Raw genomic sequence first — 25,000 nt, 5'->3', positions numbered from 1 at the left:
TATATTAAATATAATGTACCTTCAAAATAGGAAGTTGTTGTTGGGCTTGGCACAATTGTGTTGTGGTGGTAACAACTTGGTATGTTGTAAGAAAAAAAGCATTTTCCTTCCATTTTTTTCTCTTGAAAAGGAAATAATTATTCTCATTTGATAACCATGTCAAAAATAACCGTGAGGAATAGTTCTCATATTAGGAATCTAAGCAATTCACATTATTGGGATTATAGGGCACATAAACTAGGGAGCTAAAGAACTTGGATTTTCTAGTGACATGTTTATGCATAGTTGGCATAGAAACAGGGATATCCTCATAATCTCCATCACTACGACATGTTAAAATGAAGAACAATAGATATGCAGTAAGAGGAATAAGGACAAAATAAAAGAAGAAATTAAGTATGTTTTAGAACTTGAAATCTTAAGAATTTCTTTTTAAGCCACAGAGAAAATGAATATGTTTTACAAATTGAAATTTTACCAAATGATTTGGAATCCATATGAAATTTTGACAAAATAATTCTTTTTTTAGGCCATAGAGAAAATGAATATGTTTTACAAATTGAGATTTTACCAAATGATTTGGAATCCATATGGAATTTTGACAAATAACATGTATAGAGCTAAGGAAAATAAAATAAAAACAAAAAGAAAATATATAAAAAGAAATATGCGATCTAAAATTTACTATTACAAACATGGCTTGGAAGTGGAATTCAAATTAGTTTTATCAAAAATTTGCCTTGGAATCTTTCTTGGTTGGGGTCTTTACTTTGACTTTAACACCTCCTCTTCTTTGCATGGTTTGATAATTTGTGACATTGTAGCATCTCTTTATACAATATCCTTACAGGTAAGTACAATAATTCATAGGCCAAACATTTTTAGGCTATTAAAAGTATTACTCAAAAGGTTTATAATAAACACTAAAGAGGATATTATAGGCTCTATTCTTAATGACATCCCAGAAATCCTATTCAAGTTTTCTATTTCATAAAATTTAAATATCTCAATTTATATATGCTTAGAGTTATACTAATTTAGTAGAATGTATTCTCATTTTTTAATCTTATTTTTCAATTAATAAAGACTCATAGTATAATGAAAGAAACATTTGGATAGAGGCTAACCTAATGAAACGAAGAGAATACCCTCCAAAAGAATAGGTATTCTAGGACCATCCCACTAAAGAACAAAAGAAATTTCATTCTATTGTACTTGTGTACTTCCTTGAAATATATTATATGCTTTCCTAGAGGAGGCCTAGATGAATTATAGGGTTGTATCCTCTATTATTAGAGCCATAATCACCACTACCTTCCTTTTCTTTTAAATATGGAAGTGGCCTAAATAATCCACCACTTGAAATTTTAGTCAAGAATTTTTTTTATCAGGTCCTCTCATTAACATTGGTGGTATTATCATAAGCTACAACATCATTATCCTCCATGATTCTCCTTAGTGGCCGTTATGTAGGAGAATTAGTGTTTGAATTGAAAGTCACAGAGGGTGAATTTACCATAATGAATCATAAAAAATTTGATGACACATGCATTATCATTGGCGAAAAGGTGGAGGGTAGTTGAGGACATTGGAATGGCATTATATTATAATAACTTGATGAAAATTAGTGCCTAACTTCTCCATCCTTATAAATTTATTTTCATAGATGCCTTTTTTTGTAAATAGAGGTGTACTTTTCTACCACATTTTGGCTATGCTAATGAATTAATCCTACCATTTTGTTCCTTTTAATCCAAGTTTTCTAGTCATCTCCAGGAATTTATTATCTATCTATCCATTATTAGCACTTACATCATCAAAGCCTTTTCAATAGTGACCACTGAAAGAAATAACTGGTAACACACCTCAAGAAGATGAGGATACTAGGATTGTAATACTGGGGAGACATAGAAACAAATATTACATCATAAACTAGGGATTTACATTGAGATAGGTAGCAATTAATATTCTCCATTATTCAAACTTTCCATTACATTTAAGAAGCACTTATTCTCACTTATAAAGGGAGAACCTTCTTATGAATAGTCATGTTACACACATAAACAAGAAAAAAAGATGTTTTAGTAGAGATATTATGTTGAGAGTTAGCAAGAATAAACATGAAATGATGTTATGCATACCAATAATTTTGCATGACAAGCATGTAGGTGGCGCATGGAAACCACACACAAAGGGATTCCATTTTCATTGGTTTGATAAGATGTGGTGATGTAGTTATTATGGACGTTGGCCCAATAACATTCCAAAAAAATGTTTAGTTCCTTAACTATATATGATCTCTTCTGGAATATATATATTTAAATAGGTCTATAGATGATCTCCTCTTGAACAATTTCTTTTCTTTTTCTAAATAGGTCAATTTCATTTTTTGAATGGAATGATTTATACCCATTGAGATCATAATGGGTCCATAAAATACATTATATACAATTTACTTTAAAAAATTAAATAAATATAAGAAATCTCTAAGAAATCATGTAGATATATGGTTCTAACATCTTTGAATAATATTAGGTGGTAAATTTTTTTCAATGATAAGAAACCAACAATTTGATGTAAGCAATTTACTAATAACAACATCACAATAAAATCAATTAAAAATAACAAATTTAGCTTTTAAGAAATAAAATCTTTTAAATTTCTCTCTTTCCTAAGTAAGCCATATGCAACCCCAAATTTAATGTGGCATCAATGGTATTTGTTTTTTCTTAAACTTATACTAATAATAATAGTAATATAATTTTAAGGTCACTTACAAGCCAAACACCAGATTGATGTATGAGAACCACTTGTTTAAAGGACAAAGACCCTCTACCACTCAACAATTCAGCTGTTAAAATTTAGTAGTCTCCCCCATTGTGGTGGAGGTTCAGATATTTGTAAGTCATAAATTCTTGGTATATCTAGCTTACAAGTTGTTGGATATACTCTTAATGTTATAGTGGCAAGTTTGATGTTGGGTATCATGCAAATTACTTCAACTAGTTATTGATTCACCATAGTAATAGATAAATACATACATACTCTATATTATTGAGCACACCATTACAAAAAAATTCTTTAACACATTATTGTGTTTAAACATTTAAAACTAAATTTCTATACAAACATAGCTTATAATCAATTTTATTAAACTTATAGTATATACTTGGTTATAGTCTTGTTGATTTTTTCATTTTTAATGATAGTTTTGTGTAATCATCTATATAATACAATATATTTTAGTTTTGGTCAAGTTGTCTAAGTTCTCTAGAGATTACATCAGGATTCACTTATGGCTTGAGAAACCATGACCTAGGGGCATCTAAGCCGTCAAAATCACCCAAAGATCACACCTGGACTGGGCCACACCAGTCCTTAACATGAATGGTTTTTTTCCTATGGAGTTTTGAATGAGTGACCTTCACATCACAGAGTGACTTAATAGTACACCCCATCACCGTCTATTCTGCACTGCATGGGCTATACAAACTTTCTTAAAAAAAAAAAAACCTAGTTTTTATATTAATTTGAATATGGTTTCAAGGCCATAACCTTTTATATCCGCAATTGGATGTTCATCTACTTGCCTCAGAGATGTCCAAAAAGAATTCTCTTCCCACATACATAGATTCTAAATTGATATCTTCTATATATATTCCAAAAAACTCCTAAAATTATTCTACATTGACCTCTTCGACTTCCAATTTGAATTCAATGATTCCAACATCCGCTTACCTAGACTAACCGAGAGCTAGGACCTAGGAGGTGTCCACCAACATATCTTCCTGTTCGAGTTGCTCTGGTTTTTCTAATGGTGTGCCTTAATCACTTCTTTTCCTTGCTCACCCGATTTCAGCTCCTTGAGTCATTTTCCTCCCATAGATTATAACCTTGCAAGCTAGAGATCTAACAGTTGAATGTTCGACTAAAGCCTTTCTATTTTGGTATGGAGTAGACCGATCCTCTGATTCAGTAGATTTAACTGTACCTTTACCTTCCCATCTTGGATATCCCCTTGCATATTCAATAGTGACAAAATGTGTTCTGTTGTAGCTTTGAGACAATCTAGATGATAATTGAAATCCTCTTTATCCAACGCTAATGGCATTGCCATGACTACTGTAACATCCTCGAGCTAAAAATCCATGTAATAAAGTTAATAAAGGGAAAATGAGACCAAGGTCATGGGACACATATTTCAAGTTGAATGTTGGGAAAAACATCCTAGCAGGTGTTCATTTGGTTTATTATGGCTAAGGAAATTGGCAAGGCATTGAAAATGCAAGGAGGCATTAATTGGCATTTTATTTATGAACATAAATGAAATAGGAGAAAAGAAAGGTGAAAGGTCACATGTTGCATGTGAGGAGGAAATTGAAGAAATTATAGGCCTCAATGATAAAATGGCTTTTGAGGATCAGTTCATGTCTTTTTTCAGTTCTATGGTGGAGCTATCTTTCTCTCTATTCTCTCTCTCATACTCTTGCACACTTAGAGTATTCTTGGAGTATGCTTGGAGCACTCTAGCATTCACTTGGATTGGACAAGAAGGAAAAGGGAAGCAAGGATCAAGCAAGGAAGAGTTGGATCAGGCTGCTACAGTTGGATTACTTGCACGTATCGAGTTCCATGTCTGATTTCCTTTCTAGTTTTGGCATGCATGTTACATGCATGTGCGTTTTTGGTTCTCTTGATGTCATCAACATAGGCTTTGTGACAGTGGTTTTTAGCCTTTCCTTACCACTTCTAGATATCCATGGAGTGATGGGGTTTTTCTTATTCAGTTGATCTAGATTTCTGGATGGTTTGGAAACTCAATGGGGTGGTCTCAGGGGAGAAATAAAATGCCTAGGAATCCCTATACTAGTGAAGGTGGGATTGCGGTAAATCCTTATTGTGTATACTCTTGTCGGGACTAGGAATCCTTGATCAATGAATGGTGTGATTTACAGTAAATCCTAGAGGGTGGAGTCTCGTTGGGCCTAGGAATCCCTGGACTAGTAATGGTCGGATATACGATAAATACGAGAGGTGAAGACAAACAAATTACTCATGGTTTGGGTGGAGAGATTTGGAGGCATCTATGCTTGTACAGGCCTAGTGATACTTGGACTGGTATATGGTGGGATTGTTGTAAAGCCTGGTAGTGTATGTTTCTTTCTTGGGCTTAGGAATCCCTTGGAGGGATTGCGGTAAAGCCTAATCAAGCCTTGGTTGTTTTGTTGTAACTCCCGCTATTATTTAGAATCTATGAATATGAACAAAAGTATCTTCACTAGACTGGGTGGCCTAGTTTAGAACAACAGAAAGAAAAAAAACCAATGTTTTCCTTAAAGTAAATGGAAAATGGGATGAAACCTACCTGGAATCTGTCGTAAGCCTCATTCCTCTCTTAGCTTGTATGCTCCAATCCTAGCTTCGATCGCTATAATTAGAACTTAGACAATCATACAAAACAAGTCAAAGATCTGCAACATCTATGTAGCATCATCCATTTACATTGTTCAATAGATCAACATGATTTTGAAATACATGAAATCATAACATCACATCTAAGAAAAAAATGAACTCTTTGTATTAATAGAAATGGAGGGAATTACAACCAAATATAGAGTTGATCTTGTAGAATAGTTCCTCCAAGTTGACTTGTCCTTCCTTTTCACAAACCGTATTTCTATGTCATCATAATGCATGGAATAATGACTCTCACAACAACAGCATGGGGGTAAAATCCATCTCCAAAATCGCACCCTTACCTTGTGGATGGTAGTAAATATATAGAAGAGGATGTTAGGTTAGGAATTATTATCTATTTACAAATTTCAGATTGAGATCCACTCTTGATGGGAGGATGAGCTCAAGGGATAAGGGGTGAAATATACAAGGTAGGATAGGATAGGATTCAAGAATTTTGTCCAAGATGAATGGTTATAACAACTCCCAGAGGCTTATGGAAGAGGAAGCTTCATGATTCTTTTTATTTTTCAAGAAATTTCTAGAATTAGTGCACCCCCAGCAAGGGGAAACCTGTTGGTGATCAAAATAGGTATAGAGGTCAACCTGCCAATGAACACAGTCTCGTTAAGGGATAAGTTTCATTGGGCCTTAAAATAACTAAAATGAAGCAGTTAAAGGCATAAATTCAGGGATTAGGCAGATTCATTCTTAGGTCTTTGTGCAAGGGTGATGACAAGGGTTAAAAGGATGTTGTTTGATCTATTTTACAAGCCTATTGACTAGATGTGACAAAGTGGGCTATAACAGATTGCCCCCTAAAGTGAAAACTCAGAAATAGAAACTGATGACTTAAGTTCTCTACCTTTTGACAAGTCGAGATCAATAACAACTAGATAGATCATTATATGTTAGAATACATTTACATCATGATCACTCTTTGTTGAGGGAGGGATACCCATCTGAGCACAAAATCTAACATTACATGTACAATGATCAAATAGACATGTCCACTGATGAAAAATGGTGGAACCATGACTGGATTATTGTTTGTATGATCATGGCCATCATACATTGTGATCTTGTATTAATCCGGAAATCGCAACCCAGATGGATGAAACTAGATCTTGGGTCTTATATATCATTCATATGGTCATCCAATGTACGATTCTAACCATGTGAATCAATGAAGTGGAGTCGAACATGGTAGACATCATCTGATTACTGGCCAATGATATAAGTTGTTAACAAATGCAAGTGAAAGCACTGATGATGTTAATGGCTCTAAATGTACTGCTATATAGTTCGTATGGTGTGAATTAATGAGTTGAAGTTGAGCAACACACTAAATATGTTGGTCTAAGGGCAATGATGTAAACTTGTCACCGAGAGAGAGGAAAATGTCCATTGATGTATGCAAGCACCAAGGTATTGAAGAGTGAGTTTCTAATTCAAATTCCTAGATAATGACTTTATGTGGATAGGAAGTGACTCGTCGTAGGAGAGCCTTGATGTATCTCCCATCAATGACATGAAATGTGTATCATGATTTGAGATAGAATGATGATGATATGAAACTAGATCAAGAACAAAAGACATGGAATGAAGGCTTAAGAGTATTGTAGTAGATATCAACTAATTTACTTCTCTTGAACACACCAACGACACTGAATAGAGATGGAACAATTGACCTAAAACCAAAAATGGAGGTTTTGAAAAGGTATGATGAACCAAAATAAAAGTAGATTTATGATCCGGACTTAAACAGGAATGCAACAAATTACAGAGATAACCATAAACACAGATATGCAGCGGAAATAATACTTCATTTCATTAATGTAAAATACTGAAATATGCTTACAAACAATAATGGAAATAAACTAGCTAGGGTGATGGTAGCTTATCTCTGAGAAGAGATGTGGTGGCTACATGCCTCTGAACTGTGTTACAATGAGGCACAAAGGCCTATTTATTGTTGAGAAACAATGGAAAACCCTTAACATTCCAAAACCTAACCCTAGAAGATGAAACGCCAAACTGTGGGCCCTATTTGGGTAAATTGGTACACCAACTTCTCGAGGTCGTAACTTTGGCATACGATCTTTGTTTGATGTGTATAATAGCTCGTTAGAAAGATCTATTCGAGAACTACCACTTTGGGAGGCAACATCGGTCCATGGACCCATGTTGCCCCAGATTTCCCAAAAAACGTCATTTAGGGCCTCGAAACGGCTCCGAAAGTTTAGGACCCGAAAAACTGCTAAAAATAGTAAGTTGTGCTACAATTAAGGAAACTGAAAATGCTGAGAGAAATAATGGTGGGGGTCTAGGTGGACTTGGCAGGTGGCCACCAATATCCACCTGGATCATTCCTCCCCCCTTAGGAAGCAGTGGTCCCCATTGCATTGAGTTCCTCCATGAGATGAGGAAACTTTTGCTGAACTTGTTCCCTGGTGTGCCACTTGCCCTTGTGAAGGAGTTGGCCTGGTTTGACAACTCAATACAGTTGGATATTCTATTGGTGAGTGTTCTTGATCTGTGTGTCCATGATTCTATCAGTTGCAGCTTGTTCCATGCAATCTGGATTTAATTCTGTGGGTTTGAGTTGTTCTGCAATGTCAGATGTGTCTAGCAATGGTGGAAAGTATGGCCGAAGGCGGTCGACATTGAACACTGGGTGCAGGCCAAGGAATGGGGAAATGCTGAGCTCAAATGAATTGTCTCCCATAGCCTTAGTAATCGTGTAAGGACAATATCAAAGTGGTCTTAGTTTCCTATAGTCTCCAGTAAGGTGTTCCTTTTGCAAATGCAACTAGACTTTGTTGCCCATCTGAAACTTGTGTGGCACCTAATGTTGATCATGTCGCTGCTTGTACTTGGCATTTGATTTCTCCAAAATTTCATGGACCTACTGGCAAATATGTTGGATGCGCTCAATGAAGCTAGTGGCTTTATCTATTTCAGACTGGACATGAGCTGAATTTATGCGAGTAGCTGTAAGTGGCATGGCCACATCAATGGGGCATAGTGCCTGGAATCCCAAACCCACCTGAAAAGGGCTATGGCCAGTAGAGCTGTGAACAGCTCGGTTGTAGCTGTGATGAACATAGGGGAGGCTCTCATCCCATGTGCGTGGATGCTTTGAGTTATACATGTGCAGAATGTGCACAATCATCCTATTGACAACCTCTGTCTGGCCATCAGTTTGAGGATGGAAGGCTGTGGACTTCGTGAGTTTGGTGTCCAGCATTGACTAGAGAATGGACCAAAATGTGCTGAGGAACTGACTATCCCGACTTGAGATGATAGACTGCGCGATCCCAAAGTGCACCCACACTCATTCAAAGAAGAGTTTAGCAATGGCTTCTATTGTGATACTCTTCTTGTAGGCCGCCATAATGGCCATCTTGGAGAACCTGTCGACGACCACAAAAACACAGTCATTTCCATGCTTAGTGGAAGAAAGGCCTGACATGTAATCCATGGAGATGGATTCCCAAGGTCGACTAGGGGTAGGAAACTGGGTATAGAGGTTGTGCTTCTTGATGGTCGGTTTGGCGATGGCACAGGAAGTACATGATCTGATGTACTTCCCAACATCCTATCGAAGATTCGGCCAATAGAAATAATTTTGCAGTACTGCCACTGTTTTCTCGACCCCGAAATGCCCAATAGCCCGACTATAGTGTGCTTCCCAAATAATCTTGGCACGCTCGCTTGAAGGAACACAAAGGTGACCCGGGTGGCATAATAGGGCATCCTGGAGGTGAAAATCTGGAACATGCCGACCCTCCAAGAGTGTCTGGTATGTGTGGCTGAATTCTGGGTCGCTTTTGTAGAGAAGTGGCCAATCAGAAGTCTCGTGCCCACAAGAGTTGATCACGGTGGTTAACGCCATGATCGGTGGTCGACTGAGGCAATTTGCAACATTATTACTGTTACCCTTCTTATACTTGATCTTCAAGTGGAACTGTTGCAGGTATGTAGACCACTTCTGATGGTGATAATTTTGCAATTTCCCTTGGGTCTGTATGAACTGCAAGGGTTGGTGGTCTGTGTGGATGACCATTTCCTTCCCCAAAATGTAATGCTTCCATTATCGGCAGGCCTGCACAATGGAATACATCTCTTTATCATAAGTGGGGTAATTTTGGACTGTGTATGAAAGTGTTTCACTGTGATATGCCATTGGGTGTCCATGTTGAGTAAGGACTGCCCCAATCGCATAGTCAGAGGCATATGTCTTGACCTCAAATGGTTGTTGTAAATCTAGTAACGCGAGCACTGGTGCCATGCAGAGGCGATCCTTCAACTCTATTAATGCCTTTTGTTGAGATTCAGACCAAAAGAATTTTGGTTTCACTCCTCCCTTGGTGACTTGACTCAAGGGCCAAGTAATATGAGAAAACCCCAACACGAACCTGCGGTAGAAGTTGGCAAGACCTAGAAATTTACGGAGCTCTGTTAGAGTGGTTGGAGATGGCCAATCCTGAATGACTTGGATCTTGGCTGGATCCACATGCACCCCCTGTTCATCAATGATGTATCCCAGATACTGAACCTGGGTCATACCAAAACTGCATTTCTCCAAATTGGCACATAGCTTGTGTTGCCACAGTGTTTGGAGAACCTGTCGGATGTGCTGGAGGTGCTCTTCCCAACTCTGGCTGAAGATCAGAATGTCGTCCAAGTATACTACTACAAATGAGTTGGTGAATGGCCGAAAGATGTCATCCATTAGCCTCATGAAGGTTGCAGGAGCATTCGTCAATCCGAAAGGCATAACCAACCATTCGAAAAGGCCCTCCTTGGATTTGAAGGCAGTCTTCCACACATCAGAGGGTTCGATTGGTACCTGTTGATATCCTGACTTCAGATCGATCTTGCTGAAATATTTCGCCCCCCTTAGTTGGCCCAGGAGGTCATCAATCTACGGGATCGGGTACCTATTACGGACAATGATCTTGTTCAGTGCCTGATAGTCAATACAGAGTCTCCATGTCCCATCCTTTTTCTGTACCAACACGATCGGGCTCCCACAAGGTGATGAACTCGGATGGATGTGACCTTTTTGAAGGAGCTCCTGAATTTGCCTCTTGATTTCATCGTTCTCCAAAATGGAGCGCCGATAAATTGGTCCATTGGGTAGCAGCGCACCTCGAGTTAGATCGATGGAGTTATTGACTTGATAGTGCAGAGGAACCCCTGCGGGAGAGGTGAAGATGTCCTCGTACTCCTCCACGACCTTGTCCACCTGTAGTTGTCGTGTGGAGGGGCCCTGTCTGGAGGCCGCGACCACCGTCTTCTTCTTTCCTTGAGGGCGTATCATCAGGAAAACAAATTTTCCAGATTTGGAAATGAGCTTACTGCATTGTTTCGCAATAATCAAAGAGATGGCGGTAGGTGGTGCTACCTCTGGTATCCTGTACAACTTATTTCCCAATGTAATAATAACAACGCGGGGCCTTGATTCATACACAGCATGTCGCTTCCACAAGTATGGTTGTCCTAATAATACATCACAAACTTCAAGGGGAGCAATGTCACACAATACCTCATCCGTGAAGGGCTTGATGTTGTATGGAAGGCGACACTGCTGGCTTACGCGAAGATCTCGTCCTTGGTGAAGCCACCCGATGGTGTACGGTTTTGGATGTGCTGTGGTCAGTAAGCCCAACCGCTTCATGACCTCTGCCGAAATGAGGTTCTTTTGGCTCCCGCTATCAACAATGAACTACAACGCAGAGCCCTTTACCCACATCTGGGAGTGGAAGAGACACTCCTCCTCCTCTGGATCTTCGGGTTCATTTTTTTGGATCTTGGTGGTAGCAACAGTGGCATTGGGATCCACATCAATGATTTGCTTCCCTTTGTCATTCCCCTTGTCAGGTTCTGACTCAGAGTCGGAACATGCATCTGATTCTGAAACCTTTAGCTCAGGCACCAGTGACTGCTTAGCCCGACACTCACTTGTGTTGTGAGTGGAGCTCTTATGGAACTCACACCATTTTCCCATCTCCTTTTTCGGCTTCGCGATGTTGTTCTTTGCTTGCAGCTTTGATGAGTTGTCTTGGGCTGCCCCGCCTTGGCTTTGTCCTTTGTTCTATGGTTTAGGGGCACCTTTCCCTTGCTTGGGATTCGCAGATCCAAACTCTCGCTTCTTTTGTTTAATCTTCTGCTCGACCTTGACGGCATATCGGTATGCTGTGCCGAGCGAGGAGATGTTCAAGAATTGTATTTCTTCTCGGATGTACTTATGCAGGCAGCCACGGTATTTGAGTATCAAATGCCGCTCTGAATCCTTGATACCGAACTTTGTGTGAAGGGTATGGAAAAGATTGGTGAACTTCGACACGTCTTGGTCCCTTCCCTGCCGCAGCGTTGTCCACTTTATGTATTCATCCTCATAGCTTCTAACAGGGTAGTACTGCTCCTTAATGGCATCCCGGAATGAATTCCAGGTGGGTGCGGCTGAAAATTGTGAGCCAATACTTTCATCCTTCTGCTTGCAATAGGTTTCCCACGGGTCCTTGACGTGGGGGGCTGCTTTGAGAAGAGCGAAAACAATCTTTTCCCGACTCGAAAATTCATGAACAGAAAAATAACCCTCTAGCAAATTTAACCATTTATCTATCGCATCTGCATCTGTTTGACCCTCGAATATGGGGATTTCAAAATTAACTTGTACCTTAAAGGACGTTGCGTTTCCAGAGTAGCTGTTGGAAGCCGATGCGTCGCTTCCGGGCAGCCGCTGAAGGATCTGGGCAAAGCTGTCCATCATCGCGTTCCGTTGTTGCTCGAGGGCTTCTTCGAGCAATATTTTGATAGGATCTCCTGCCCCCTCGTATTTCTTCTCATCTGCCATTGGAGACCGTCAGGATTTGCGAGGCTAGTCTTGCAAAGGTTTGACCAGTTCAAGCCCTAACTCCTTATATCCCAACCTTGTTGGGGACATGCAAAGAAAAACAAAGAAAAAACAGACCGCTCTGATACCACTGATCCGGAATTAAACAGGAACGCAACAAATTATAGAGATAACCATAAAAACAGATATGCAATGGAAATAATACTTCATTTCATTAATGTAAAATACTGAAATATTCTTACAAACAATAATGGAAATAAACTAGCTAGGGCGATGGTAGCTTATCTCTCAGAAGAGATGTGGTGGCTACATGCCTCTGAACTATGTTACAATGAGGCTCGAAGGCCTATTTATTGTTGAGAAACAATGGAAAACCCTTAACATTCCAAAACATAACCCTAGAAGATGAAACGCCAAACTGTGGGCCCCGTTTGGGTAAATTGGTACACCAACTTCCCGTGGTCGTAACTTTGGCATACGATCTACGTTTGACGCGTACAATAGCTCATTAGAAAGATCTATCCGAGCACTAACACTTTGGGAGGCAACATCCGTCCATGGACCCATGTTGCCCCAGATTTCCCAAAATACGTCGTTTAGGGCCTCAAAACGGCTCCAGAAGTTCAGGACCCGAAAAATTGCTAAAAATAGTATGTTGTGCTACAATTAAGGAAACTAAAAATGCTGAGAGAAACAATGGTGGGGGTCCAAGTGGACTTGGAAAGTGGCCACCAATATCCACCTGGATCAATTTCCCAACCCAACAACCACTGAGATGAAGTGGGATATTTTCTTGTTCAAGAGTGACTCACTGCCATTAATAAGTGGAGTACATTTTTTCCCAATTTCCACAACCATTACTAGTCAATACCTCTTTATTTTTTTAACAATCTTGAGGAGGATAACATATGCTTGATTTGTAAGTTCATCCTTTAGATGAATCCTTCCGAGTATGTTTAATGAACCCTAAGAATGAGTGGTTCAGTCTTGTCATGTTTGATAAGTCTAGTGAAGGTCTAACTCGACATCTTTTTCATATTTAGAGAGTTTGAAAAAGAGGTGAAAAAGAAAGCTCCAAATGTCCCTTTTTATAGATAATCCTTTGATTCTGGAAAGGAAGAAAACAATACCCAAGAGAACCTCTTAGCCATGGTCGACTAAGGTATTCCTTTTTCGTAAGTAGTCTATCTCAGTCCGGAAAAGGGTTAAAATGATACTAAATAGAAGTATATTTCATTTCAATTAATGAGTTCAAAATGACAAGTGCTTGACAATCATTTCATATTTTGGGAGCTTGAAAAGAGTTGAGAGAGGACTCTAAGGGGTTCCTTTTTCATGAGTTTATAAAGCCTTAAAAAGTGATAAAACTATGCTCCTCGGTCAAAATGACTTGTTCATAACATGACAAAATCCGTGAAACAGATGTCGACCTTCTCAAAACACTAACAAAGGATTAAAAATACCCTTTTTCATGATAAAAATAAATTATGACTAGGTCAAATCATTAAATATGAATAAAATAATGGAAGAAATGACCATAAGTAACCAAAATGACAATTCATCTTTACCATTTAATATTTAACTTATGATGTTAGAGTTCTGAGTACTTTGTACCCTCGATCTTGTGTAGCCGATTGTGATAAATTCGGTGGATCATTTCAAGTGTCGTCACTTCCAGGGAAGAGAAAAAAACTTTCCCTCTCATTTCATGGTAGCATTTTGTAACTTTCATGCATGTTTTGTGGGTTTTTGAGGGTCCTAGGGCTCAAATAGTTCACCCCTGGATCAACACATCCTCCTAATGTTAAAAGGAGCATTGATTTTGGTCATAATGCATTGGAGGTAGCGTTGCAACACAATGTCTCCCTTTAAGGGGGGTGCATTAGGCACAGTTATGTAGTGTTTTATGCTAATTCCCTTCAAAATTTATCAAGTTTTTTGCATGGAATGAAATGAGTCAAAATGGAGGGAAGGAGAACATGAAGAACATGATATGAATGTAACAAATGTCCCTACTACCATCCAGACACTAAAAAAATGTGGATTACTGAAATTATTTTGGTTTCCTAACACAAGCCAACAGATGGAGTTGCTAGGATATCTTATTCATTCATTGGATGTTAAAGCTCAAGAATTCAGGTTAGGAGCACATTTGCTCGAGATAAAGGTAGAGACATATATTTCTTGACTGGTTTATCTATGAGAGGTGCCCCCATCTCCTTTTTAAGTGGGAGAAGAGGTGGAGAGATAGTTAAGGATTACATTGCCACTCATTATAGACCTCGAGTCGAGCCAACTAAGGATGGGAAAATAAACATAAAACATGTGACCTCATTTCCTTTAATAATGATCTTATTGATCGTTTCCATATTGACTAGTATCTCTACACTTCATGTAGCCAATAGGTCATACATGTAGGATGCCCTAGAATGTATCGAGCCAACAATTTTCAACTCGAGCGAGGGAGTGTTGGTCAACATGAAAGAACAAATGACTAAACCAAGAAGTGGACAATTGGATTTTTTTGGATATGGTTCAATATTGATCTCATTTGATTTAGAATGTATTCCATCATTACAACCTCAACATATCACACTCGAGCCCATTGATCCAAGAGTTCCACAGATGAGGACGTGGATAGATATTACGTCCCGACATGCAGGCTTGTTGTCGATTAGTTTCCCACTAGGCTTATTCGGATGGATACATAGGAAATTAGTTATGATAGATGATTATCCATTTGCATGGATGGATTTTTGTGGAGACCCTGAGCTCGTGCTTCATGAGCGTGAGAAGTGGGATGCTATAAGTATGCAATTTCAACCATTTTTTATTTTAAGTTTTACAATTTTTTTTTTGTTTTTAAATGTATCCAATACTAAACTATTGATTTTTTTATGCATATATTGGGTTCTTTCTACCTATAGGTTCTTCATATCTTGATTATATTGGAGACCCATAGCAGGCAGTAGCACCAGTAGAGGTTGCTACAGTAGGACGAGACGTACTACAAGATCTCAATGTAGCTGAGACCATGGTAGAGGTGGAGCCCCACATGGAGGGGCTGACACATGGGATAGATGACACCACGGTCGACCAACATCCTATGCGACTTCAAAAACACATTATTGAAGTGAAAATCCATATTGATCGACTACTGGGCAATATAGCTCATGCAATGGCATGTTATCATGAGCACTTTGATTATTCTACTAGAACACTGGTAGACATATTTGCATGTAGTTTTTGATATGATAGGATATGTGGCCATATGTGACTTGGGCACAAATTTTATTAAAAAAAACCTTTATATATATAACTATGTTCAGTGTTCCCTATGTTCCTATTATTACTTTCAACCAAGGATAATTTTAGGGGCGAATGTTCGCCCTTTGGCGAAATTAAGGGGTTTTAAATTTTTAGTGGGCGAATATTTTGTATCATAGTACATTTTTACAAATCACCTCAAATAGCCCACCTTATTTTAAGGGAGAGGGTAAAAAAGGTAAATTTAGCCCTTGAAATTAGGACTTACAACCTTCCATTCACCCATTTTCAAGAATAGGTTTTATTTAAGTGAATCCATTCGCCCATTTTCAAGAATATGTTTTATTTAAGTGAATCCTATGGGCCAAATACCATATTTATAAAAGAGGTATGGTAAATTAATAAAAATATAAATAAATGAGAGGTATGGTAAATAAATAAAACATTTTTTATATTTACTCCATAAGTAACCTTATATACATGTAACGTTGTAAACAAATAAAAATATAAGTAAAGTGGAGGTATGGTAAATAAATAAAACGTCTTTTTATACTTACTCAAACGGTATGGTAAATAAATATAAATATAAATAAACTAGACGTATCGTAAATAAATAAAACCTCTTTTTATATTTAGTCCATAACCCTCGTTCTATTTATGAAGGCTCAAGAAAGAGGTTTTATTTAAGTGAATCCTATGGGCCAAATACCATATTTGTAAAAGAGGTATGGTAAATTAATAAAAATATAAATAAATGAGAGGTATGGTAAACAAATAAAACATTTTTTTATATTTACTCCATAAGTCACCTTATATTTACGAACACTCAAAAAATGGGTTATATTTAGGTGAAACCTATGGCCAAAATACTATGGGACAAATACCGTGGACTAGATTGTTATTAATACCATGCAAAAAAACCATTATTAACCCTAATATTAGAATTAATAAAAATAAAAATGGCACATGGTATTGACCCATGGTATTCACCAAAATGGCACATGGTATTGACCCATGGTATTCACCTGGAATGTAGCCTATTTAAATGGGGGAATTAAACCAACATGTAGCCTATGCTAAGATTCACTAGAACTTTACAAAGTTTTATTATTTAGTGAAAGACTCGCCAAGATCTTACAAGATTTTATAATTGAGTAAAATATTCGCCATGCCTGGTGAGAGATTCGCCAAAAAATTATATATACATATTATATTATTGATAAAATCGCCTTCCATTTTTCCTATATACCATGGAGATTCGCCCATTTATTATATTTATAAATTTAGGGGGGGTTCTTAAAATTTTCCCTACTTTCAACGGATGTGATATGTATTGAAATCTATTTACATATGTTGCAAATGTCTATCTAACACATGATTAGCCTGTGTATTCATCAATTTGTTTAGATTTCTATAAATGTGCTGACATAGGATGCAATCAAAGTGTCTTTCTAGAAGGTGAACCCTTAAGAACATGAAAATAATAGTTGGACTTCTAACCGAATAGACATTAGTCAATTGTATTACTACAACATGTTGTGAGTCAAGTATGATAACTAAACGATAGGTACCGTGTGAAATAACATTAGAAGGAATCTCGAGCACTCTGCTATACTCAACAATGTTATTGTTGGAGTGACCGATACAGATCCCTCATAGAATCACTAACTCACCATTTGGATGAAATATAGCCAATGTTGCGAAAGATGGGTTCCAAGTACTACGACTAGTGCCATTAGCATAACCAACATATGTTTCGGAGGATGCAAACATCTAAAAACCAAACATAAATGGGATCAACAAAAATCATAGGAAACTGTGAAGAGACACTTTACAAACACACCTATGTACAATATGTACACAGTGCACTATGAAAAAAATCAAGCATAGTATTTTTTAAGGTACATCCCATTTCTAGGTTGTGCTAGTGGAATTCCATCAAAATCAACTAGCTCACATGCCCCTTTAGCAAGAACACACTTGACAATATATGGACCTAGCCACATGGGTTGGAACTTTCCTGATTTGAATTTATGCCATTCTTGGTCGTATAGAAGGACAAGATCTCCTTTTGAGAAGACACAAGGATTGAAATTTTTTTCATATTGTACCTTGACACGTTTCTTACAAGCATCAATAGCCATAGTGGCATCTCGTCAAGTCTCATCTAAGCACATCAGATGTAAGAGACATTCTTCTTCTACTGAAGTAGCAGGAAGAAGTTCTATAGCTAGTTTTGGTGACAAAATCTCACATTCAATTGGGAGGATAATGTTTAGACCATAAACCAATTGAAACTCCATAAATCTAGTAGCAGTCATAACAGAGGTTCGGTATGCCCACAAGGTAGCATAAAGGAGCATATTCTAGTCCGATTTATGGAACCCTTTATATAGGGATTATTGCATAGATAGATGTGGATGAAATACTGTCTTACGCCTTTTCGGGACCCAAGGCAGACATTTTGAGATTAACTACAATTGTCATATAGAAGCACACATATATTCATGTTAATCCATGATTTAAAAAGCAAAAGGAGATGAATTACCTCAATCCTTCGTGTAGTTTTGCTATAAATCCTAGTGTGGCAAAGTGGAAGACCTCTTTGCTAGCTCCTAGATTAGAACTTGCACATAAGCAAGACAAAGCATAATCTCCACATCATAAGAACCTTAATAATCAAAGCATTAACATATAAGTGAATATAAACTAGCATGCATCTAAGATACTTATCAATCATTCCATCGAACCAACATGTAAAGAAATACAATATTGACACCGTCAAGTAGACAAAACATAAAAAAATCTATATTATTAGATAGAAGAAGGATGATTAAAACCATCTTGGATAGTCAAGCCTCATCTAGTCCTTTAGCTCCACTCTCTCTCTATCTCTCTCAACTTCTTCGCAGCATAACAATACTTAATCTCTTCAAAATTTCAAAAACCATTTGACCTCTTTTACAATGACCGAGCCTCCAATTTATAGATGGAGAAAGGCTCATGCTTGCTAATTCTTTCATGAGTTCCAATGAGGAAAAATATTGGATTATGCCTTGTTTTATTACTATTTCCCTTCTAGTGAAGTTTTGTTAGGAATATAAATGTCCTTATTTAGGCATAAGGTGGATATTTCCTGCTTTTCGAGCTGACATTTGGGTGAAAATTGGAGTTTCTATCAGTCAAATCGTGCTTTGACATCTATAATCTCATAAATATGTAGTAACGTTGCCCTTTGGGAAAAACATAGCTTTAACATAGGGATTAACTCTCTTTCATGAGAGTTGGAAAGCGTTGTAACTCCTCCTGTCTGCTTTTGGGGTGCATTACTGTTAACGGGAAAAGTGTCTACTCAGAATGCCCCTATCCCACTAAGGTGTGACAGTACCTTAGAAACAAACAAGGAAAACTACTTTCATATTCTTCTTTATGAACTATAAACGAAGAGGAATAGGATGAACCAACCTGTGTCTTGCGCTAGTCCTTTGATCCAATCTCTCTCCTCTTTGACAGCTTCCAGCTACCTGCTCCCTTACTTGCCCAGCTTCACCAAGTTCCTGCAAGATCATAGAAGAGGAAAACTACACAAAGACATGGGTTTATATTCATAAATAGCTTAGGATCAGATTTAAGCTAAACATGCAAATATAACAAAACATCACTGATACACAAGCATGTAGGAGAAACTCAAATAGTTTTATTGATATAACAAGAAGGTCCAGGAGGAGTTACAACCGATGATTCCTAATCTAGCATCAACCCCCCAGCAAAGGAATCCCCTCTTCACCTCCAACAAAGCATAAATCACCCAATACACTGATCTCTATCTCAAAACCAATAGCAATTCTCTGCAATGTACAAAATTCCAGCCTCTAGATCTCTGGGATGAGGGATCCATATATAGATGTATGCAAAGAGGATGATTCAGCTTATGATTTGACTAGTGGCTTCTCTCTGTCAGTTCTTGCTTCCACTTGGAGACTGAGAGCCTCTTACTCATCCTTGGTCGAACTCAGTGAGGCAAGTGTCATTGGGGAAGATTCTAGAAGCTTCCATTGTCTGTCCACCTCGCGGAATGACACTGCCATTTGTCATTTCCCGCTCAGCGCACCCTGGTAGTGCATTTAGGTGCGTTGCAACGCACCTAGCTAGTGTACTGGGGTGCTATGCAATGCAGCTAGCTAGTGGAGGAGCTGAAATGATCCTGATTTGACTGATTCTGAGCAGTTTCTGGTGGAGAACTTCTGGGAGAAGCTGTAATTGGTTGACCTTGTTCCTCTAGGGGTAGGAAAAACACTTTTAGGGACTTAGGATCCCTTGGTTTATGGACATTTCATGCTTAGAGCGGTAAGGCACAAAAATGTCTATAACAGTTGCCCCCTAAAGTATGAGGCCATTTATCGGGTGAAATGATTTATTAGGAGGATCCGAAGTTCTTTCAATGCTGGGAGGAGACCTGTAATAAGATACAATACAATACATTATCTTCATATTGTTTTCATGATCTAGCTGAGGCGGGCATTCCCATGCTCAGCTTTATAAATTCATTTTTATGTACACAGGATAGACAATCGTCTGATGGTAGACTGATGATTCTGATGAAGTCATCATCCTTTTGGTAGGATGATTATCTGTGCTGAAATGTTGTACATGTCAATGTTTTTATTTTTCTTGAATATATATCACAACATGGATGGATGAAACTAGATCCGGGGTCTTCAATCTCGTCCGATCTTCACTCGAAGTACAAGTCGATCCATGTGAGAAATGTTTTGAAGTCGAACATGGAAAGACATTGCTTGATTACCAGTCGATGATGTAAACTGTTAACAAGCGCGAGAGGAATCACCGATAATGATGATGACCCTCAAGGTACTGCAGTACAATTCACATGGTGTGAATAAAGGACTTGGCATCGAACACCACGCAAAATCTTTCGGTCGAAGGTCATTGATGTATACCTGTCGCCGGAAGTGAGAAACTTGCCATTGAGGCATGTAAGCTTCAAAGCACTGAATGGGGTGTTCCTAGATCAACTTCTTGGATAATGAGCTGATGTCGACAAGAAGCGATCTGTCAAAGGAGGGCCTTGATGGATCCCACATCAATGACATGGAACGGAGAAAATGATTTTGATGGAGGTGAAAACGATCTGATGATATATGGTTCAGGATGGTGGTCATGAAGGAATGAAGTATAATGTATGGTAGTGGATGGGACACGGGTGACTTCTCTGGATGACTTCTCTTGAACATGTCGGCGACACTTATGTGATGGATTGGTAGCATTTACCCCAAATGTGGATGGTATGGTGTGACCATGGTGATGTGACCGGCGAATGAAACAACCCAACCCGACTCAGGCACGGAGTGGAAGTGTCATGTTCAAGAGCGACTTGCTACCAATAAAGATTCTTTGAGTTTCTTCCCAATTTTTCCCCAGTCATTGCTGACCAGTACCTCTTTATTTTTGTCAAGCTTGAGGAGGATAACATATGCTTGTTCTATAATTTGCCCTTCGGGCAAACCCATCGCTATGTTTTAACGAGCCTAGCGATAGTGAAACTCGTTCTCGTCTAAAGACAAGTTTGTCGCTATTAATATTTTTAACGAGTTTAACGACAAAGATAACTCAGTCCTTTTCATTTTTAGAGAGTCTGAAAAGGTACGTAAAGGTAACTCTGAAATTCCTTTTTCATCATCTAATCCCTTAAGTCCGAAAAAGTATAAAATAATACAGAAGGGATTAATTTTCGATAGTTTTAACGAGCCGAACAAAACAAGCGCTCGATCTTTTTGTGCAATAATCCCTCAGGTCCAAAAAGATTAAAATCTAGAGGAGGGATAGCACTTCCGGTCGCTTTAACGAGCTGGAAGGCCAAAACTCGACAATCTTTTCATATTTTACGAGTCAGTTGAAAAGAGCTTAAAGAAGACTCGTCTTTTGAGGAACGAGTGATAAAATAGGTAGCAGCTGATTCCAGGTAATGGTTGGAATTTTCCAATCGCGGCAGTGTCACAAGGATGGCTAGTGAAATCACTCTTCGCAGTTGTTCCTCAAAATGGGTAAACAATCAAATGGAGGTGAATGATCAGCTAATGGAAAAGTGGAGGTGACGGTGCAAACACGACCAAGGCTTTAATTACTGAAATCTTCATTCACTGTGGTTATTTACCGGGGAATAGTTCATTTTTTAATGAGCTTAAACGTGGGTGGAAACATTTGCTCATGTCTTATGTTTATTTTTTAACGAGCTTGAACTATGCGCTAAAACTGCTCGATTAATCCAGTCATATGATAAGAATGTCTCATATAAAACGACAGCTTTTAGATTTTTGCCCCACATCCTTTCTTTATGCAAGTTAGGTGACGTCTAAACCTACGAGTTTAAAGGGTTAGAGGTCCTAAAAATTTAAAAAAATAAATAGCCGCCCCTCGCTTGCACTCCAAAAGGTTTGCATGCCCCCAGGTATAAATTATGGTTTCAAGGTTACCCCTTCTTTAGTCCAATAAAACATTTGTTTTACCGGGAGAGGCCTACCTCTTACAGGTCACCCAAAGACTATTCGATTCGCGGTGCAAATAAAACACTTCTTCGGCGATGTCTACCGAGATAAACAAAGGCGAGTGACTCAGCTCTGTCAACTCACATAACTTTGACAAGAGAATCTTGTTCTAAAATAACCCCTCTTCCAATCACGGACAGGGTACAGACTAGTAATATTCTCCCGCGGAAATCTACCCTATACCCGAAGTTTTCCTGCCGAAGCAGAACAGGACGCATGCCCCCTTGGTTTCAGTCATATCCCTCCGAATTACTCGTGCTCATCGGGAGGACGGACTGGGGATTGAGACATTTCTTGCATGAATAGACCATTTAGGGATGGTATATGACTATTTGGGATGCGTGATCCAGGAAATGAAAGCTGGTCCACGAGCTTGACCACACTTCCTTCGTGCAGAAAGCACATTACTCTAAAGAGTGAGGAGACGATGGCTCCCATGCAATAAATATAGTCTCGTCCAAGGAGTAGGTTATAATCCAAGGGTCCTTGAACTACCATTACGTTCATTTGAACTGTCTTCCCTCTCAATGTTATGGGCACATTGGGAAGGATCCCTAAAGGTCGACTGGTTCCTTTATCAAAATCTGTCAGATTTCTCATCTCAGGCAACAGCGATGGCGAACCAAGCGCTTTCCAAGTAGTAGAGGAAAGGATACTCACAGAAGCCCCTTCATCTATGATGGTACTAGCCATGACCATTCTATATATTTGAACAATAATTCAGAATGGTATGCTTGCTGGTAAACGGGGTCTGCCTAGTTGATTCCAGTCGAAGGAGACAACTAGGTTGCTTGGAGGTGGGACCGAGTAGACTGCCGGGGATGGCTCTGACGAACTTCCCTCCTGCGGTAAGGGAATGGGTAGATTGCCCCCATGTTCCTCGGAGTCTGTGTTGATGAAGAGAATTTGGACGGTGTCATCCTTGTTCTCTTTAGTAACTGTATCATCCGAAGATAAAACCTCTGAAGGCAAGACCGGGTCAACTTCCGCCTCGACCTTTTGACTTTCATCTGGTATGGATTCAGGTGGTTTATCTTCGATGATAGGCGCTTCAGCCGACCACTTGAGCGGGCTAGCTAGATTCTCAACTAGCGACGGACTCGGCAAGAGTTTTTTATATCCAGGAGGAAGTCATAATGGTGAAACCGGACGATCATCCAAAACTCTTTTCGCTTCGTCTAAGAAGGGACAGTGGTGGACGGCATGATTGCCTTCGCACAGTTTACAGGGAAATCTAGCTTTCCCTCTTTGTCCTGAGGCTTCACTTTCGCTAGTTGACGGTGTGCTTTCAACATGATCACCAGAGGTTGATGACACCGGATTGTGCAAACAAGGAGACCAGTCCCTTAGTATCCGAGGGATGCAAGGAAAATCTCTGTGAAAGTGATCTCCTTTGCAAATGACACATGGCAATTTAGGCCTGGTCGGTGCAGTGTGTAGATTTTCGTTAGACGACACTCGTTTTCCCCCATTCGCCTTTGGCTCCTTTTTCTTCTTCTCTTTCTTCTTCTTCTCCTTATTTTCTTTAGGAACTTGACTTTTGGCTCCGCCGGCCCCATCAAGCGAAGAGGAAGTAGGAGAGGAAGAATGGGGGAAGTAGAAGGTTGGTGGGCAACTCTGGACTCGTCTAATTGCTGATTTGATTGTTCAGGAATAGTGGTGTTCTGAACGACATTGGTTGAGAAGAGCCAGACTGGAAAGCCAATTTTCAGTCCTGGAAGCGACAATGTGGCCATATGGGGTGCACCAACATCTCCCCAAGAGGAGAAGGGATTAGGATTTCCACCAAGGGGAATTCCTTGCTTGGTAGACTCCATTTTCTCAACCTAAGATCAACGTAGGAAAAGGGTATGAATATTCCGTTTAAAATAAATTTTAAGACGCTTTGACACAACTTGTTTTTTCAATTTTAAAGAGTCGAGAAAAAACAAAAGATGACTCTAGTATCCTTCGATTTTTAATGAGCCTGAAGTGACAAGTGCTCAGATGGACCTTTTCTGTTAAGGAGTCTGAAAAGGAACGAAAGGGACTGCTCTGGAGATCTAGGTAGAGGGAGTACCAAACCAATCGCAAAACTGCAGAATACTTTTTACGGTACGGCAGTCAATCTTCCTGAATGCTGTGTTTGGTGCATTGCGATCAGTAGGGCGGCCGACATGGCTTCCTATGGATAAAAAGTTTTAAGCCTATAGGGGTCTCCCAATATATACTCAACGGTACGTGGGAGCACAAATCCGTACTGGCACTTATCGTCTCAAAGTGGAGGAATCACCCAACCATCAGTGAGGACAACAGTTACCAGGCTTTACGACGCCGGAATACGTCTCTAGCCTAGACCTCTAAATGTTGTGCGTTAAGTTCCAAAGCGTTGTTAGATTCATTCAATTTATTTTAAGTTGATCTTTCTTAGAAGTTTGTCTTTTGGGATCACCACGAGATGTAGATGTAATTCCTAAAATGCAATCTAAAGATGATAAGCAAGCTTTTATCTCTTTTCAGCAATGCGAATCCTAGCTACAAGGGGAAAAGAAAGACACAATCTTTTCTCAAAGAGCAAAGAGCACACTCTAAATGCACTTTTCCTAAATCAAGCCAAACAGACTATCAATATGCAAATGCACATATGCATGTATTTTTTTTCACTTTCTTAATATTGATGCCTAAAAAGAAAGTTGATGTACAAATCTGAATTTGCTTTCAAGTGAAAAACACAAACAAGCTTTTTTTTTGAAATCAAAAGGTAGAGAAGATTACGACACTTTATGATTTTGAAATAAACACTCGTTTCGACACTAGAAAGCGACAAATTCAAACCAAAGGTAAAAGTAAAAGCATAATCGACTGT

This window comes from Pinus tabuliformis, chromosome 2_2 (genome assembly GCF_031772625.1).
Source record: "Pinus tabuliformis cultivar Carrire ecotype Pingquan chromosome 2_2, CPIR1, whole genome shotgun sequence".
NCBI classification, from domain to species: domain Eukaryota; kingdom Viridiplantae; phylum Streptophyta; class Pinopsida; order Pinales; family Pinaceae; genus Pinus; species Pinus tabuliformis.
Note: the sequence above shows the minus strand (reverse complement) of the source record.